The following is a 20,454-nucleotide window of genomic DNA, read 5'->3' on the forward strand; positions in this document are numbered from 1 at the left end:
ATAAGCCTTGCCTTAAGACCAAGTAAAGACCAAGGTAGTAAAGACCAATGTCAGCCTTAGTAGAATGTGACGTAAGTCAATTTTATTTTTAGTATCTCCCTTTCAGCACTATTCCATCCTTACCATATTGTCTCCATTATGATTGCTCCTTGCTCTTCTCCCAGGCTTGTGCACCCCTCTTTGTACACACACCCGCTGACATCTTGCTCTTATCCAGCTTTTAATTGGAGAAGATCTGATACACAAATTCATCCTAGGGTGGCAATACCTAATAAGTCCTATCCCATCCAGAGAGGCACGTTTTAACATTGAAAATGTGGCTCCAACAACTGAATTTCTTGATGGGCTGAAAGAGAAAATGTGCCCCAAATCTCATCACGTGGGTATGTAAGGTTGTTGCCTACTTCACTTCTCTGAAAGGCTGGCCTTGTCAGGGCATGTTAGTGACATGAAAAATATATGTACAACCTGCTTAATATAAAGGTTAGAGACTGGTTATTTATGGTAAATAATTTTGTTAATGTTAAATGTGTTAATTCTCACTGTATATAGAAGAGTACCAAGAGTTATGTTATAATGTATAATGTATATGTGTACATTCCAAGTCTTTAAAATGATATTTTCCAAGTCTTTAAAATGTTGGGTACCTGGTGATTTCTGTGGCTATTTTAGCTATATAAGATTCAATTGATCTTAAAAAATAAGTCAGTTGACCTGATTTGTCTCCAGCTGTCATTCGAATTTAGTAAGACCTTCCCTAAAGCCCTACTTATGCTACCTATGCTACTGTGAAATACGTATATCACAGTCAAGGTAATAATTTAGGTAATGTATTCAAAGTCTCCTATGAAAAATGATCAGTTGGACAACTGTGCTTCTCCTGAGCTGGATAAGGTTTGTAATATCAGTAAGTATCAAAAGTAAACATTATCTTTTTTCTGTAAAGCCATATTAGCATTTAAAGTTTCTTCTCAGAAAACGCTAATGTAATGAAGAAATGGTGTACATACATTGATTCTACACTGTCATGGTAGGATTTATACTTGTCGCTCTCTTGACACATATATTAACAATTTAAGAATTTTATCTTCTATCTTTTAACCTTTTATTTATGTGGCCTTCTATTGCTAAGAATAAATACAAATTCACCTAGAATTTTTTTTCAGTATGAGTTCTTTGATATATAACTGAGTGTCTATTATTGCAGAGTTTTTTCTCTAGATAATTAAATTACTTTAGTTAAAACCTAAGTAGACTATAACAAAAATCAAGTATTACCTACATTGATAGACAATTCCATTATTTTCACTTTGCAGTGTATTGTACTTAGTTGCTTTATTCACAAATAGTTTAATTTCTTGGATTTGATAAAATAAGTGTATTTTATCACTCTTCAACTCTTCATTTGGTTAAAGTAAATAATACATAATTAAAACTCATGAAATATATACAGAATTGAGTGTTAAGTAACAGAATATAGTGTGTCCCGTGAAGAGTATATGTCTTTTATGTCACCTATAGGAACTAACATGGTACAATATCTCACACATAATATGTATTTAATAATATATTCAATAATTCATTCAATAATAACAAACTAATAATGGTAAAATAATGGCACTTCTAGAAGAGAGGTACTCAATCAGGCATGATTTTTAGCAAATGAATATATATACACATTCAAAGCATAGGAAAACCTCAGCCTTTGTAAGACAATTCCACATGCCTCACATTTTTTACGTTTATTAATATTCCAAAAATTTAAGTGGTCCTTTATAATAATCAATTAAACTGAAAAACATGGCATTAACTAAGTACTTAAAGAAATATTTATTGATTTTAATAATCTAATTGAGCCAATTGATAACTTGAAAAACCACGTACCATACACATTTTTCACTCTGAGTAGCCTGCACCAAAATCCACCAAGGCTGACAATAGTTTAGAGTGTACACATCCTAAGCTATTTCAACTGTTCAAAAGAAGTGAAAGTTACTTTATTTTGGAAAGGTAAGTAGCCCAGCAGTTTCAAAGGAGAGTTACATTTCCATCCATACTAGATAATAACAGTAAAATAATTTCACATGTATGTTTTCTGTTTTGGGATATATGCCTTTCAAAATATGCTTCCACTTTTAAAGTATACATTTTCAAAACATTTATATCTCCTTAAATATAAAATATGGGTATAACTTAAGTAACTGCAGTAAGCAAATTAATATATGTCATATAAGAGGATATCATGATCAAAGAGTTTATGACATAAACGTTGATTTTTTTACTTCACTCTTTTAAAATATTTATTAGTCTTAAGTTTAGTACATATTGCTCTAATTTAAATAATACCACATATTTTAAAAATAAAATACAGATACTTTAGTGGAGTGGAATTTTTATATGTTGTGTGAAATGAATATTTGTGTATTGAGTCATGTTTCTATTGCATTTTACTCTAATTGTTTTTTCTTTAACTCAAATTTTAAAATTACTTTACCTCCACCAAAATTATACATGTGATCCTGACAAGTAATACATTGCATAGGTTAGCTTGCCAACAATTGCTTTCTGAAATATTCCCTTTTTATAAATCTAGGTACGGTCATTCATTTAAATTTCTCAAAATTAAATATCTTTATTTGTATTTTTAGAGATACTAATAAGCTAGTACTAAACTAATAAAAAGAGAATAAGAAAACATGAAAATCAAATATTTATGGTATGTTCATTAAAATCTGTATATAATTAACTGCCATTCCACTGAGTATTCTCATTGACTTCATAGGGTTTTGATTACGAGAGAACAAACTTTCAATGTGTTGCAAGTTTCTTAGCATCATTGCTAATGGCACTATCACTTAGATAGCTAGATTAGGCAAGAAACGGTCAGCCATCCTTGAACATCTTCCTATCCCTTATGTCCCATAACCAAATTCATCACTAACTCCTGTCAGTTTTAGCTCCTAAATGTCTTCACTCCATTTCTACCATCATTATACCAGTTTGGCTTTCCATTATCTTTTGTCTGAGTACTGGAATAGGCTCCTAACTAATATGCACCCAATTATACATTTGCACTCCCAAATTCATTCTTCCAAATCTTATTTCTCTTAGAATAAATACCCATATATTTATCATGGTTTACAAGGGACCACCTGATCTGGCCCCTGTCAACCTCTTCAGCATCATATTTTACACTTTCCCCTCACCCTCCTCATGAATGCTTCAGCGGCATAGTCTACTTCCAGTTCCTTGAACTCACCATTCTCTCTCTTCTGCTGTGAAAACTTCCTTGCATTTCCCACCTCTCCTAACACATCGCCAGTTAACTTCTTTTAAACCTTCAAAACATAACCTAAAAGATATTTCTTCTGGGAACAGGGAAGCCCTCTTGCCTACCTACCTCCCAAGACTAAGTCAGTTTCCTCTGTTATATACCCTCATAGGTAACACTGTGTAACTTCCCACCATAGCACTTATCACAGTCCATAATTATACATTTATGTTTGTGATTAGGTGAGGATTGCTATGGCCTCCACTAGATGTGCACTCCATGAGATCAGGGACTGTATTTGCTTTTGCTCAGTATTATATTCTTAGTGACTAGAAGAGTGCCCAACATATGATTCAGTAACTATTCATTGACTGACTAACTGAATGAACAAATTTAGGTATTATCTATTAAAAGTCATTTGTGTAACTTTTTGTGATGGTTAATCTGTGGTTGTTCAATTGCAGAAGATTTTTTCTACTCCTCCCCAGTGGTAGTTATAAATATTGCAGCCTGGTGAAAAATTAGACCCCTCAGTTACTAAGGCCTTAACATAGGGTTTCAAATGTCAGCTACCTACTAAGTTTGACAGCAGTAAAAGTATTGCCATGACTTTAAATGTAACATTAGCTACACAAGCAGCTGACACTTTTATAAATGCCTAATACCACATATGAATTGTTGAATAGTCCAACAGAGATATTGAATAAGTCTCTCTTGCCCTGTTCCATGCACTAAGAGCTTCATATTCACATAACCAAATTATATCACTGCTATGCATTATTAAATAAGTAAATTCAAATTTGTGGCAAATGAATTAAGCATAAGTTGTAAAGTATTAAGGATTACTGCTAATGGAGCTTACGTTTCACACTAAAAAAGAATGGGGGTGGGGGAGGGATGGACTGGGAGTTTGGGGTTAGTAGATACAAAATATTACATATAGAATGGATAAACAACACGGAAACATATTCAATATCCTGGGATAAACCATAATGGAAAAGAATATAAAAAATAATGTGTATATGTGTATAACTGAGTCACTTTGCTGTACAGCAGAAATTAATGCAATATTGTAAATCAACTATACTTCAATAAAAAATTAATTTAAAAAGAATATATATATTGCATTTAATTATGAATAATAATTGATTATATGAATATATGGAATATATTTAATGAATATATATATTAATATAATTGAAATGTGATGTTACTAAATGAATACATTGCTAAGTGGTCTAATTCTTAGTTCATATTTCCTCCTGGCTAATGAAGCTTTCTCATTTCTACTTTAGTCTCATACTGTACTTTATTTTTATTCCACTGAATTTCACTTGCTATCTTGCAGTGGCCCAAGTTTGTCTTAAATTACATATATCTGCCATAACTCATACAGTTTAATATCCTAGTCATGTTTCCATTTTTTCATCTGTTAAAATATCGACAAACAATTTTAAGACAGCACAATGAGTGCTAGAGCAATGTTTCACAAAACTTACTGTGGATAGAATCATCTGGGGATCCTTTAAACCTGCAGATTCTGATTCATTAGGTCTGAGAAGGAGCCAGAGAGTCTGCGTTTCTAACAAGCTCCCAGGTGATGTTGATGCTGCTGGTGCTCGGCCTATATTTGGAATAGTAAGGTAACAGCAGGAGTCAACAAACTTTTTATGAAAAGGGTCAGATAGTAAATATTTTTGATGTTGTGGACCATACGGTCTCTTGAAACTTTTCAGCTCTGCTGTTGTAGCATGAAGTCAGCTATAGACAACATATACATAAATGAGTATGGGTGGGGCTAGGTTCGAAGAAAACTTTATGAATACTGAAATTTGAATTTCATACTGTTTTCACTTAGTATGATATATTATTCATCTTTTTATTTTTTTCCCAACCATATACAAATGTAAATGCCATTCTTAGCTCATAGGCCATACAAAAACAACCTGTAGTCTATCGACCACACTGCTAGTCCATAAAGTACCAATGGGTGACTTTGCCTGAGGCTGGAGGTGTGTGGTAAGACAGGTTCTGTAGAAAACATTATAGCTGCCTTGAAGAAGTAATGGTTTTCTGGACAGAGAAGAAGTAGGAAGTGAAAGAGAGAGCTATAGGCAAGCAACAGCATTAGTGGTTTCTAAACTGAAAGCATAGGAGTGTGACATAAGAACAACAAGCCTGCCTAGGTGGAGAAGGCTCAAAGGAAATGGGAATTACTTATATGCATATCTAAATAATTTCCAGTTTTAATGAGTAGTGGTGTCAGGTGAGCAGAATGAGAAGTGGGGGGTGCTATTAAGTTCCACATTTTAGAATTTCCAGAGAGTACTGGTACACTGGGAGGGAAAAAGAGAATAGAAATGATTGAGTAAACCAGGACAAAATGCATTTGAAAGGTCAGGACTCTCTGCAAGTGACTACAGACTGTTCTCAGTTGAAAGCTTTGGAGAAGCATTGATGTAAATGATCAGGGTTCACAAATTCATTGATGAATAGTGAAATGAGTATCACAAAGATAGGCAGAGCAAGGCAGGCAAGCCATTTGTCCACTGTTACAAAGCACACAGCAAAGTCAAAAGGGCACCTAAGAACTGACAACTGAAAATTCAAAAATGGTCTCAGGAGGCAGAGTCAAGATGGCAGTGTGGGAAGATGCAAAGTTAATGTCTCCCCACAACTAGGGTGCCTGCCGGCTGCTAGTGGGGAACTCTGATGCCCAAGGAGACAGGAGGAACCCCAAGTGAACTGGTGGCTTTTGGGATCTTGGTTCATGAGCCTGGGGTCAGGCCAAAGCTCCTGCAGTGGGAGCTCCAAGTCTTAACCACTGGACTAACAGAGAACCTCAGACCCCAGGAAATATTCATTGGAGTGAGGTCTCATGGAGGTCCTCATCTCAGCACCAAGACCCAGCTCTACTCAATAGCCTACAAACTCCAGTATTTGAAGCCTCAGGCCAAACAACCAGTAAGACAGGAACACAATCCTACTCATAAAAAAAAAAAAAAGAGAGAGATGGCAAAAAATATGTCACAGATGAAGGAGCAAGGTAAAAGCCTACAAGACCAAATAAATGAAGACAAAATAAGTAATCTACCTGAAAAAGAATTCAGAGTAATGATAGTAAAGATGATCCAGAATCTTGGAAATAAATGGAAGCACAGATTGAGAAAATACAAGAAATGTTTAACAAAGATCTAGAAGAAATAAAGAACAAACAGAGATGAACAACACAATAACTAAAATGAAAAATACACTAGAAGGAATCAATAACAGAATAACTGAGGCAGAAGAACGAATAAGTGAGCTGGAAGGCAAAATGGTGGAAATAATTGCCAAGGAGCAGAATTAAGAAAAAAGGATGAAAAGAATTAAAGACAATCTCAGAGACCTCTGGGACAGTACTAAACGCACCAACATTCGAATTATAGGGGTCCCAGAAGAAGAAGAGAAAAAGAAAGGGTCTGAGAAAATATTTGAAGAGATTACAGTTGAAAACTTCCCTAACATGGGAAAGGAAATAGTCACCCAAGTCCAGGAAGCACAGAGAGTCCCATACAGGATAAACCCTAGAAAAAACACATCAAGACACATATTAATCAAACTAACAAAAATTAAATTCAAAGAAAAATATTAAAAGCAGCAAGGGGAAAACAAAAAATAACATACAAAGGAATGTCATAAGGTTATCAGCTGATTTTTCAGCAGAAAATCTGCAGGCCAGAAGGGAGTGGCAGAATATACATAAAGTGATGAAAGAGAAAAACCTACAACCAAGATTACTCTACCCAGCAAGGATCTCATTCAGATTCAATGGAGAAGTCAACAGCTTTTCAGAGAAGTAAAAACTAAGAGAATTCAGCACCACCAAACCAGCTTTACAACAAATGCTAAAGAACCTTCTCTAAGCGGGAAACACAAGAGAAGAAAAAGACCCATAAAAACAAACTCAAAACAATTAAGAAAATGGTAATAGGAACATACATATCAATAATAACCTTGAATGTAAATGGATAAAATGCCCCAACCAAAAGACACAGACTGGCTGAATGGATACAAAACCAAGACTCATATTTATGCTGTCTACAAGAGAGCTACTTCAGACCTAGGGAAACATACAGACTGAAAGTGAAGGGATGGAAAAAGATATTCCATGCAAATGGAAGTCAAAAGAAAGCTGGAGTAGCAATACTCATATCAGTTGAAATAGACTTTAAAATAAAGACTGTTACAAGAGATAAGGAGAGACAGTACATAATGATCAAAGGATCAATCCAAGAAGAAGATATAACAGTTATATATGTTTATGCATCCAACATAGGAGCACCTCAATACATAATGCAAATGTTAACAACCATGAAAGGAGAAATCAACAGTAACACAATAATAGTAGGGGACTTTAACACACCACTTACACCAATGGACAGATCATCAAAACAGAAAATAAATAAGGAAACACAAGCTTTAAATGACACAAGAGACCAGACAGATCTAATTGATATTTATAGAACATTCCACCCAAAAGTGGCAGAATGCACTTTCTTCTCAAGTTCACACGGAACATTATCCAGGATAGATCACATCTTGGGTAACAAATCAAGCCTTGGAAAATTTAAGAAAATTGAAATCGTATCAAGCATCGCTTCTGACCAAAACACTATGAGATTGGAAATCAATTACAGGAAAAAAAAAACTGTAAAAAAACACAAATACATGGAGGCTAAACAGTGCACTACTAAATAACCAAGAGATCATTGCAGAAATCAAAGAAGAAATTAAAAAATACATAGGAACAAATGACCATGAAACACGATGATCCAAAACCTATGGGATGCAGCAAAAGCAGTTCTAAGAGGAAAGTTTATAGCAATACAATCTCACCTCAAGAGACAAGAAAAATCTCAATCTCAAATAATAAATCTAACCCTACATACTCAAAACAACTAGAGAAAGAAGAACAAAGAAATTCCAAAGTCAGTAAAAGGAAAGAAATCATAAAAATTAGAGCAGAAATAAATGAAATAGAAATGAAGAAAACAATAGCAAAGATAAATAAAACTAAAAGCTGGATCTTTGAGAAGATAAACAAAATTGATAAACCATTAGCCAGACTCATCAAGGAAAAAAGGAGGAGGACACAAAACAATAAAATTAGAAATGAAAAAGGAGAAATCACAACTGACACTGCAGAAATACAAAGGATTATAAGAGACTACTAAAAACAACTATATGCCAATAAAACGGACAACCACAAAGAAATGGATAAATTCTTGGAAAGGTACAATTTTCCAAGACTGAACCAGGAAGAATTAGGAAATATAAACAGACATATCACACATAATGAAATTGAAACCATAATTAAAAATCTAACAAACAAAAGTCCGGGACCAGATGGCTTCACAGGCGAATTCTATCAAACATTTAGAGAAGAGCTAACACCTATCCTTCTCAAACTCTTCCAAAATATAGCAGAGGGAGGAACACTCCCAAACTCATTCTATGAGGCCACCATCACCCTGATACCAAAACCAGACAAAGATGTCACAAAGGAAGAAAACTACAGGCCAATATCACTGATGAACATAGATGTGAAAATTCTCAACAAAATAGTAGCAAACAGAATCCAACAGCACATTAAAAGGATCATACACCATGATCAAGTGGGATTTATCCCAGGGATGCAAGGATTCTTCAACATATGCAAATCAATCAATGTGATACACCACATTAACAAATTAAGGAATAAAAACCATATGATCAATATGCATCATGCATCTCAATAGATGCAGAAAAAGCTTTTGACAAAATTCAACACCGATTTATGATAAAAACTCTCCAGAATATGGGCATAGAGGGAACCTACCTCAACATAATAAAGGTCATATATGACAAATCCACAGCAAGCATCATACTCGATGGTGAAAAACTGAAAGCATTTCCACTAAGATCAGGAACAAGACAAGGATGTCCACTCTCGCCACTCTCATTCAACATAGTGTTGGATGTCCTAGCCATGGAAATCAGAGAAGAAAAAGAAATAAAAGAATACAAATTGGATAAGAAGAAGTAAAACTCTCACTGTTTGCTGATGACATGATACTATACATAGAGAATCCTAAAGATGCCACCAGAAAACTACTAGAATTAATCAGTTAATTTGGTAAGGCTGCAGATACAAAATTAATGCACAGAAATCTCTGGCATTCCTATACACCAACAACAAAAAATCAGAAAGAGAAATTAAGGAAACACTCCCATTTACCATTGCAACAAAAAGAATAAAATACCTAGGAATAAACCTGCCTAAGGAGGTGAAAGACCTGTACTCAGAAAACTATAAAACACTGATGAAAGAAATCAAAGATGACATAAACAGATGGAGAAATATACCATGTTCTTGGATTGGAAGAATCAATATTGTGAAAATGACTATACTACCCAAAGCAATCTACAGATTCAGTGCAATCCCCATCAAACTACCAATGGCACTCTTCACAAAATTAGAACAAAATATTTTACAATTCGATGGAAACACAAAAGACCCCAAATAGCCAAAGCAATCTTGAGAAAGAAAATCGGAGTTGGGGGAATCAGGCTCCCTGACTTCAAACTATACCACAAAGCTACAGTAATCAAGACAGTATGGTACTGGCACTTAAACAGAAATATAGATCAATGGAACAGGATAGAAGGCCCAGAGATAAACCCACACACCTATGGTCAACTAATCTATGACAAAGGAGGCAAGAATATACAATGGAGAAAAGACAGTCTCTTCAATAAGTGGTGTGGGAAAACTGGACAGCTACATGTAAAAGAATGAAATTAGAACACTACCTAACACCATACATAAATATAAACTCCAAATGGATTAAAGACTTAAATGTAATACCAGACACTCTAAAACTCTTAGAGGAAAATATAGGAAAAAACACTCTTTGACATAAACCACAGCAAGATCTTTTTTGACCCACCTCCTAGAGTAACGGAAATAAAAACAAAAATAAACAATTGGGACTTAATTAAACTTAAAATATTTTGCACAGCAAAGGAAACCATAAACAAGACAAAAAGACAACCCTCAAAATGGGAGAAAATATTTGCAAATGAAACAACAGACAAAGGATTAATCTCCAAAATATACAAACAGCTCATGTAGCTCAATATCAAAAAAACAAAAAATCCAGTTAAAAAATGGGTGGAAGACCTAAATAGACATTTCACCAAGGAAGACATACAGATGACCAAGTGGCACATGAAAAGATGTTCAACATCACTAATTATTAGAGAAATGCAAATCAAAACTACAATGAGGTATCACCTTGTGCCGGTCAGAATGGCCATTATCAAAAAATCTAGAAACAATAAATGGTGGAAAGGGTGTGGTGAAAAGGGAACCCTCTTGCACTGTTGGTGGGAATGTAAATTGATACAGCCACTGTGGAGAACAGTATGGAGGTTTCTTAAAAAACTAAAAATAGAACTACCATATGACCCAGCAATCCCACTACTGGGCATATACCCTGAGAAAACCATAATTCAAAAAGTGTCATGTACCATAATGTTCATTGCAGCACTATTTACAATAACTAGGACATGGAAGCAACCTAGGTGTCCATCGACAGATGAATGGATAAAGAAGATGTGGCACATATAAAGAATGGAATATTACTCAGCCATAAAAAGAAATGAAATTGAGTTATTTGTAGTGAGGTGGACGGACCTAGAGTCTGTCATACAGAGTGAAGTAAGTCAGAAAGAGAAAAAGTTAATACCGTATGCTAATGCATACATATGGAATCTAAAAAAAAAAAAATGGGGCTTCCCTGGTGGTGCAGTGGTTGAGAGTCCGCCTGCCGATGCGCGTCCGGAGCCTGTGCTCCGCAATGGGAGAGGCCACAACAGTGAGAGGCCTGTGTACCGCAAAAAAAAAAAAAAAAAAAAGATACTGATGAACCTAGTTGCACAGCAGGAATAAAGAGGTAGACATAGAAAATGGACTTGAGGAACTGGGGCGGGAGGGCGAAGCTGGGGCGAAGTGAGAATAGCATCGACATATATACACTACAATAGATGACTGGTGGGAAGCAGCAGCATAGCACAGGGAGATCAGCTCAGTGCTTTGTGACCACCTAGAAGGGTGGGATAGGGAGGATGGGAGGGAGGCTCAAGAGGGAGGGTATATGGGGACATGTGTATGTATATGTCTGATTCACCTTGTTGTGCAATAGAAACTAACACAGTATTGCTTAGCAATTATACTCCAATAAAGATCTATTTTAAAAAAGAAAAAAATATGGTCTCTACCAATGTCTCAGCATCTGACAGACTTTGCTGATGAGCTACAGTGTAGGCATACACAATGACAGGCACAACAAGCATATAGATTTTATAGAAGATGTTTCTATTACTTCTGTGGAAGTGGAAGTAGAGTGAGATGATGAAATATTACAAAAAACACCAGAGTTAGGAATTATGAAAGATGGAATATCAAGTACAAAATTAACTCAATCCAAACACTTTTAGGAATTCTTACTCTTCCTCTAATTCTCTTTCCATTTTCCATCTCATCCCTCCCAAAAGGACTTTGTCCAGTTGTTTTGGAGTTTTGTTTCATTGGAATGCTAGACGTGAAATAAGATTTAATGAGAAATTATTATACACAAGAGACTTCAGAATTAAAAAAAATTTCTCCCAACAAGCTAATAAATGGGGAATTTTTGCTCCCACTTATTTACCTATATCTCCCTGAAAACAGGGAGTGCATCTACTAGTAGCTGTGGCTTAGTCATAACCCAGGGATAAAAACGGAAGGCAGAGCAAAGGGAGAGTTTTCACTTTTCCACTCTAGAGGGAACGCACAAATTTTGATCAGAAAATTTTAGGTAATTTTTAAATACTGACTGACCATGAGAGGAAAGGTAACAGAGTTTTATTAATCAGAGTTAGAATAGCAAATGTAGACATAGGGAATTGTAAGTTTTTTTAACATTCAAAGGGCCTGTGATCAAGTTCCCCATCAAATGAGGAGCGATGTTATACATAGTTATAAGTTATCATTTACTGAATACTACTCAATGTCAGGCAATATGCTGAAAATTATACAAATTATTCCATTTAATTTTCACAACATTCCAATGAAAGTGCTTATTATTACCTGTACTTAATATATGAGGCCTCGAGGGCTTAAGTGAGTTATCCAAAGTCTCCTGAGTCCTATGGACTTGCCAAAGAAAAACTGCTATTATGTCAATCCAGTAATATTAAGTGCCTAGCACATACCAGATGCTAGACAAAAGTTAGCTATTGTTGTTTTTATTGTTACTATTGTTATTAGTATTATTGCCATTTACTCACCTCCTCTAAGCCTTGTTTAGCTCAACAATAACATGGAAGTTAGTATGATATAAATTTGTCAGATGGATTACATGCAACAACCCACTTAAAGTTTCTAGCATATAAAAGCCACTTAGTAAATGTCAAAACTGTATGAACTTTTCTCTTGAAGGATACTTTATATTTTTAAATGAGGCCAAACAAGGCAGTAGATATTGATATTTCCAGTTATTTAGTGGCATACCCCTGGATAATGAACTGGACAGTTTGTCTTCAGAAAACAATGTTTGACTAGAAAATGAATTTGGTTTAAGTACCTGGCGTCAGGAGGTTAAGAGAGTTTATGGCTAAAATACTCAGCACATACTTCAAAGTTTCTGAGCTTTTTTCCTGCTCCATCTACTACTTCCTATAGTTTGTATCTCTAAAGACTTGTACAGATATTTCCAAAGTATTTGTGTATTTAACAAAATAGTATTATTCATAATGTTATTAAAATAGTATAATTCATTCATTTGTGCCCCAGTTTAAACATTGCCTTTTAATAGTTCAAGCAATGCTTATCGATAATGTGGGAGTACTCAATAAATGTGTTCAATAAACGTTGTATGAAAGTGTGAATGAATGACTCGTACATTATTATTTATTATTTTTATATCTTTAGATTTCTGCACAGAAAGCTTCCTTTAAATTGCATATATACTTATCTCTGCAAATTCATTTTAACAAAACACATAATGTTCCCCTGGATATAAAAGCATAAATGAATTAGTCTTTTTTTTTTTTTTTTTTTGGCTGCGTTGGGTCTTTGTTGCTGCGTGCAGCCTTTCTCTAGTTGCGGCGAGCGGGGGCTACTCTTCGTTGCGGTGCGTCGGCTTCTCTTTGCAGTGGTTTCTGTTGCAGAGCATGGGCTCTAGGCACGCAGGCTTCAGTAGTTGCGGTGTGCAGGCTTCGGTAGTTGTGGCACATGGGCTTAGTTGCTCCGCGGCATGTAGGATCTTCCCGGACCAGGGATCGAATCCGTGTCCCCTGCATTGGCAGGCAGATTCTTAACCACTGCATCACCAGGGAAGCCCTTGAATTAGTCTTTATTACACTTTATTTTTTTAATTATAGTTAAAATTGACTTTGGTACTTGATGTGCTAACAGTTAAGTGCAGCACACCTTCCTTACATTGTTTGCTCCTTGGTGCTTTTCTTTATTTAATATTCATTTTGATGAGTTGGCACTCCTCGTGCCTTTAAAGTGTAAGCCAAATTTTCAGTTTACAAACAGATCTTTATGTTATTGGCTAACAGAAACCTCTGATTCTAAAAGGGAAAAAATGACCAAGTATCTCTAACATCCTAAAGAAACCTAAAATTTCAGTGTCTTCTCCAAATTTGTCCAATAAAGGCTGAGCTAGAAGGTACTTCTGTTTTCTGGTAAGGACAGGAGAGTCAAATCCACCACTTCTATAGTTTGTTCCAGCTCTAGAAAAGAATTTGGTTGTGGGGATTATAACTCATGGGTTAAAGAAGATTTAGACTTTTCTGTGGGATTGAATTTTTCAGGTGTATATGAAATTTATAAAGTAAATTCTGTTTCTTGCCAGAACTTTAATTTATGAGATCAGAAAAATGTTTGTTAGTTTTGGTACCATGCAAGTCATTGGCGATTTTGATAAGAGTTTTGTGTAGCAGTGGAGACAATCCAGATTGGAGAGGGTTTAGTTGTAAGGAAGTAAAGAGAGCGTGTCTAGACAACATGGTGGAATGGGGTGGTGGGAATTGACAGTAGTTGTCCTATTTGAGGGTCAGGACTTGGTGATTGGTTGTGAACAACTAAGAGAGAAGGAAGAGCCAAGGATGATTCTCAGCTCTCTGGCTTGCACAGTGAGTGATATGAGATACTTTTTGCTGAGATGGGGTATACAAGAGGAGGGGAAGCAGTTTTGTTTGGGGAGAGGGACAGAGATAAATTTAGTTTAGACATGTTGGATTTGAGTTGCCTCTAAGATGCCCATTGGGTGATATCTAGTAGGCAGGTGGGTAGCAAGTTTTTCTATGGCTTCCACTTCCATCTCAGCTGTCTCCCATTGTAGACAGCCACTTCCCCATCGCTGATTTACCTGTCAGTACAAACACATCACTTTCCTTCTTCTAGAAATTTGTCTCTAGTTCACTTCCCTTTCTGATGCTCTTTTTTAATTGAGATATAATTGACACATAATACTAAAAAGTACATTTTTAAAGAGAGTGATTCTATGGGGAAAAATTTTTTACTTGAGAGCTGATCATTGAAAAGATAGCTTAGGGGAAGAAAGCTGTAAAGTCAATGAGGGAAAAGAAATGAAGAATGGGTAAGATTTGCTTGTGTTGTAATAAGGTATAGGAAGTGTCTCTGAACTCAGCACTGAAGATGCAGTTGAATTTAGAGTGTGGAGAGGGCAGGAGGAAGAGCATTTCAAATGTGTGTGTCGGGGGTGGGGGTGGGGGAGGGCTGCATGAAAAGATTGGAAACGAACGAGCATTGAATGAGGCAGAGTTGATGGGGCCTGTGACCTTATTGGGTTATACTTAGTAACGAAATAAGGTGGGGTAGACCAAGTGAGAGCAACATGGAAATGATAGAGGAAGATGCTGACCACGGGGTTTTGATAATATTTATAGCAGCTCTTCCAAAGAGAAACTCCTATAAGTATTTAGAAATATGGGACTGGATCTCTCATCTTTCAGTTCTGATGCTTTGGTATTGTGCCCTCCAATGATTACACCTGTAACAAACATCCCCTACCACCAGGTGGCTATAGAGTTGTGTCATGCTCCATAGCTTTCCGGTGTTTGGGACTCTAGGGGGACAAAAGTCCTTCCAAGCCACAACTTTTAAAATCTGATCATCTACTTAACGTCCCATCTACTATCTAGACAACCTTTTAGGAAAAGTTGAATTAAGATCATCACTTCTCAATATTCCCAAGCTTAGGGAATTGATTTATGTGTTAAATTCCCAAGGGAGGCACCAAAACAAATGAAATAGAAGGAGTAAATATGATTTGTATTTAGTTTCTGTGTACCTTACACTATAACATATGACTTGTTCCCAGACAACTTTCTTTATGTTTGCTATCCAACATTGAATTCTGCCAGTTAAAAATAATTTTTTTACTCCTCTCCAACAATTGACTAATTGAGATTTCCTATGGCAGAGTTATAGCTGTGAGAAGGGATATCAACTGAATTAGAGGAAAAGAAAAGTATAGCTAGGCTCTCTAAAGCCTTCAGGAGAAGGTCAGTGGCAATTTGGATAGTACGAGTTGGCAGAATACAGATCCAGTAGTTCTGCCTTCATTATACTTTATGATATCACTCCCCGGAGAACATAAAGTTCTCAGTTTATTTTTTGGGAAAAATATGTAAATCCAAGATCATTATTTTTGACTCTTCATATTAATAAGTAGTGCCTTAAGTTTGCATTAGAACTAAAATGATTTAACCTAGTTTTTAAAAAGCAAAACACTACAACTTACATACCAAAGTATCCCGTCACAAGAAAAGGATGACGTTTATGGCTCTAAATTATTCAGTTTTCACACAATTTGCTGTAAACATTTAACTAATAGAAGAGTCCAGAACTAGTAGTTGATGGTGATAACAGTGAATTTTATCTTTTTTCCTCCCACTTGAGTCCCCGGCGGTTAGAATAAAGAATGAGTGGACTAAGTTATCTGGATAATATACCCTTAAATATTAGATTAATTAACCAAAATAATTATGGAGAATTACTATGTGATGAGCACTATGCCAGGAACTGTGGGCATTGCAGATAACTCTTAGCTAGGATCTATGACATCTCAGGTTGCTTATAATCCTATTGGTGAGATAAGATTAATTATGGAAAAACAAACAAAAAAGGAAGAATGTTACAAAAAGCCAAATCATGTGCTCTGAGCAATAAAGATTATACAGGTACAAAGGGGAGGAATCAATGAAGCCTGCATTTCAGCCTTTCAGAATCTTCAGGAAGTGAGCTTACAAACTGGGATGAATTGTACACAAATTTGCCATCATTATCTCTTCCATTTCATTAAGCAGTCTATTTGTCTTTTTTACACCTTACCCAGGCATTCACGTAAGTATCTTGTACATAAGTATCTTATATGCATAAATATTTGCTGATCGATTAAATTTTTGAGGATATTAGTAAAAGCAAGCAAAAGAGAGACATTTTGCTTTTCTGTCCAATATATAGTTACCTTGAGAAAAATCTGTATTGACCATGGATAAAGTACCTTATCATTAGATCATAGTGCCAGTCTGAAAGTAAAGCTTATAGATCTGCTTCTTAAAGAGTGCAGTGCCCAGTAGCTCACCCTCACAACACTGAAGAATGAAGGTAAAAATGTGAATGCTTGTTGGACTCTGAAAACAATTTTGGTTCACTGGTCTGCATCAATTAGTCATAACTTAGAATATCAAGATTTTAATAATGCCAGTAGTTAACTTTTCAGCAGAAATGTTTCTCTAATGCTTCATATATCCAAAAATTGAAGCAAATATTTAAATAGTGTGAGTTTGGTCTCCTTTTAGGAGCAGTATTTAAGTAGTATGTATCTTATGCTTAAGAAAAGCAGGATTTCTTTTTTTTAATCTTCATATCTTTATATTAAGGAACTTTTGTTTGTTTAGACATGCTCCTCTTCCACAAAAACAAGAGGCATTGAATGATATTGTTGCAATTAATGCTAGGCACGTACATAATTTTACTGGGACATGGTTAGACAATAATGACACATCATCATAGATAGGGATAGAATGGCTACCACTGATGAAATATTGATAAAAACCTTGACTAAATTTCTTTTAGGTGAATTATCTCTACTACAGCATTGCATTTTGATGAGTATACATACTGGAAGTAATATTATAATTTAGCATTAAGGCTGTTGCAATCATACTTACATATAAAATAATTACTCTAGGAAACTGCAAGTGCTTTTCAAAATTGTGGAATAATGAACACATATTTTTCTACATGATGAACTAAATGGGATGACAACTTCATAAATGAATAGTCTTCTAAAGAAAATGTGAACTATTAGAACACATAATTAATAAACAGTTTGTCACATGTTATTTTCCACCTTTTTGCATTCATATCCATCAAATAGTCTGCACATTGAAGACAGTATCTATATTCTAACAGGTTAACCAACAGTTTGGAAATAAGTCTCCTTTGTTGGAAAAATAGAAACAAGTGTGAATTCATATTTTTCTCTTCAATTTGCCATTATTCTAGAATTTTAGGCAGGAAAATACGTTCTTTATCATTCATAGATAAGCGTCATTGTACACTTTAAATTTGGGAGTGCACTTTTTCTCTACTCTTAAATTAGGTATTGCTTACTTTTAAATTGTTTTCTTCCTCTTCATTTTTAAAAACCTTTCACCAACAAAGGCCTAGAATATCACCAGTAGTTCTCATTTTGCTGAGAAAGTTCTCGTATTTGATTCCATTCTCTTTCAGGTGTGTAAGAAAAGTCCTAAACCTCAACTTTGGTAATGAACCTTCCTTATTCAGGGAGGGCAGGCAAGAAGGAAATGGAACATTTATACCTCCTGTATTGATAAAATCTTTAAAGTTTAAAAGAACCAAGCATTTGAGGGAATGTGAATCAAATAGATTTCTTATGCATTACTGGCAGAAGTATACACTGTACAACTACTAGGGGGAAAAAGTTGGCATTATCTCCTAAAAGTGAATATTCACAATGTGTATACAATGTACTGTTTTATTTTTTCATTGATTAATCGATTTTGTCAATGGAGCCGTGTTGATGAGATGATAATGGTGATTCACATACCAATGGTTAGAGTTAATCCAGTCCTGTGCACTTAAGGCCAGACCGTTTTTCAAATTCCAGGATGGCTGAGCACCCAAGGGGGCATCATTTGGTAAGGCAGCATAATAGGCTAGGGCAAAACTAGAAGGGGTATAGAAAAAGGCTTTTTTTAAATAGGAACACTCTACATTTAGAGTAGTGCTTGGTTCATAGAATTTTATCAATGACTTCATGAAACAAATAATGAAAAAGAAGTAATAATGATTATTTGCCAATGGCTGCTTGAGGTGACAAATTTTTAGTCATAACCAGGAGAAAAAATGGGAGGCACATCAAATGGATAGTTTTCTGTTTTGTACATTTGGGAGAATGTGAGTTCCTTCCAGATACACAGGAAAAATGTGTCTTTGTCTTTTACATAATTTCAGAGTAGTGATCTACAAATTCTCATCAAGAAACTTTAAGCAATTTTAAATAGTCATATTCAACATTTAAGCCAACATAAACAATTAGGTATAAAGCAACTTGGCTTTTGTAAGGGAAAATTATAAGACAAGTAGAAAAATATGGAATTATTAACAAAAAAAATCTAAAAATGTTTAACTAACTTCCTCACAAATGTAATTTGAAAAAGAAAAAGAGAATTGCCATTGGTTACATGGGAGGCGTTTAGTTGTGACAATAGCTATTATTGATTGAACATCTACTAATGTCACCTACTGGACTGGACTCTACAAGTTATTTCTTCTAACTCTCGCAACAGTCACATATGAGGAAACATAGGCCAAGAGGGCTTTAATGAGTTTCCAAGGTTCCATAGCTAGTGAGTGTCAGAGCCTGGATTCTGAACCCAGACCTGCCTGATTCTAAACTCACAATTCCTTCACCTGAAGCTGACCCATGTGTGCGGTAGCCATGCCGAGGGAATGAAGCAATGGATCCTGAGATGTTTCAGGTCTCCCATCCACACCCTCCTTCAAGCTGGTTCTTCGGCACAAAACACAGCATCCCAACCCTAGCTCCACTGTCAACAGCACTGGCAAGTGACCCACTGGGCTCCTCCTTGACCAACTGGGCATCGAGCAGTGCCAAAGCAAATCCCTCCACAAAGCTGGGAGAGTCATGCTGTGGGCTACTCCTGCATGCAGGTGGGTACATATCTCCTGAGTCCTGGGACTCTGCCTAAGAAAAGTGAGGAGGTGGAGAAACAAATCAAGCAGCTCAGTATCTGCTACTACTAGATAAAAGTGACTATGTTTGAATCAGCTTAATAGCAGGTACTCAATAAATGTTATCACCGTTATTGCTTATTATCATCATAATTGCTAGCTGTGTAGCTCTTAGCAATTCACATTAACCCTCTTAGACTCAGTGTCCTAGTCCATAAAATAAGCTTGACACTACTGGAATGATCTAAGATTGTCATGGTGATTATATTACAAGATAAATTCATTTATATTCACTGGCAAATTGCTCATTAAGTGTTAGGATAGGAGAGATAAGTTGTTTTCTCCTTTTGATGTGACAAAAATAGATTATAATTGTCTTACAGATTTTGGCTCTTGTGTATTTTATTTGCCCCACATTCTTACCAGCTTTCTGACAAACTAACCTTCCCCTGCCTCTTCATTCCCTGTAGATAGTTTAACAGTCTATTTAAATCTAGTGCTGACAGAATTTCTTTCCCAATTATTTCTTGTAATTTAGATCTACGCTCAAGACCCATTCCTAGCCCCTTCTTTCCTTCATAATACCTTTGAATACTCAAGTCCCCCTTGAACCTCTCCCTCTATCACACAGTTTGGCAATAACTAGTTTCCCATTTTTTGTACTCATTTATGTCGGTAACTTATTGGCTAAGTTGTAAACTCTTTGAAAGCAAAGACCCTATCTTCTCATACATCTTAGTACTTACTGCAGCACCTAGCCCCTTGCCTTGCATAAAGTAGAAGCTCAATAAATAATTACTGATGGAAAAATTCATGTAAGTTACCTATGAAGTCATTCATTAATTCTTATAACCAGGAC

The sequence above is a fragment of the Stenella coeruleoalba genome, assembly GCF_951394435.1.
Source record: "Stenella coeruleoalba genome assembly, chromosome: X".
Taxonomy (NCBI): Eukaryota; Metazoa; Chordata; class Mammalia; order Artiodactyla; family Delphinidae; genus Stenella; species Stenella coeruleoalba.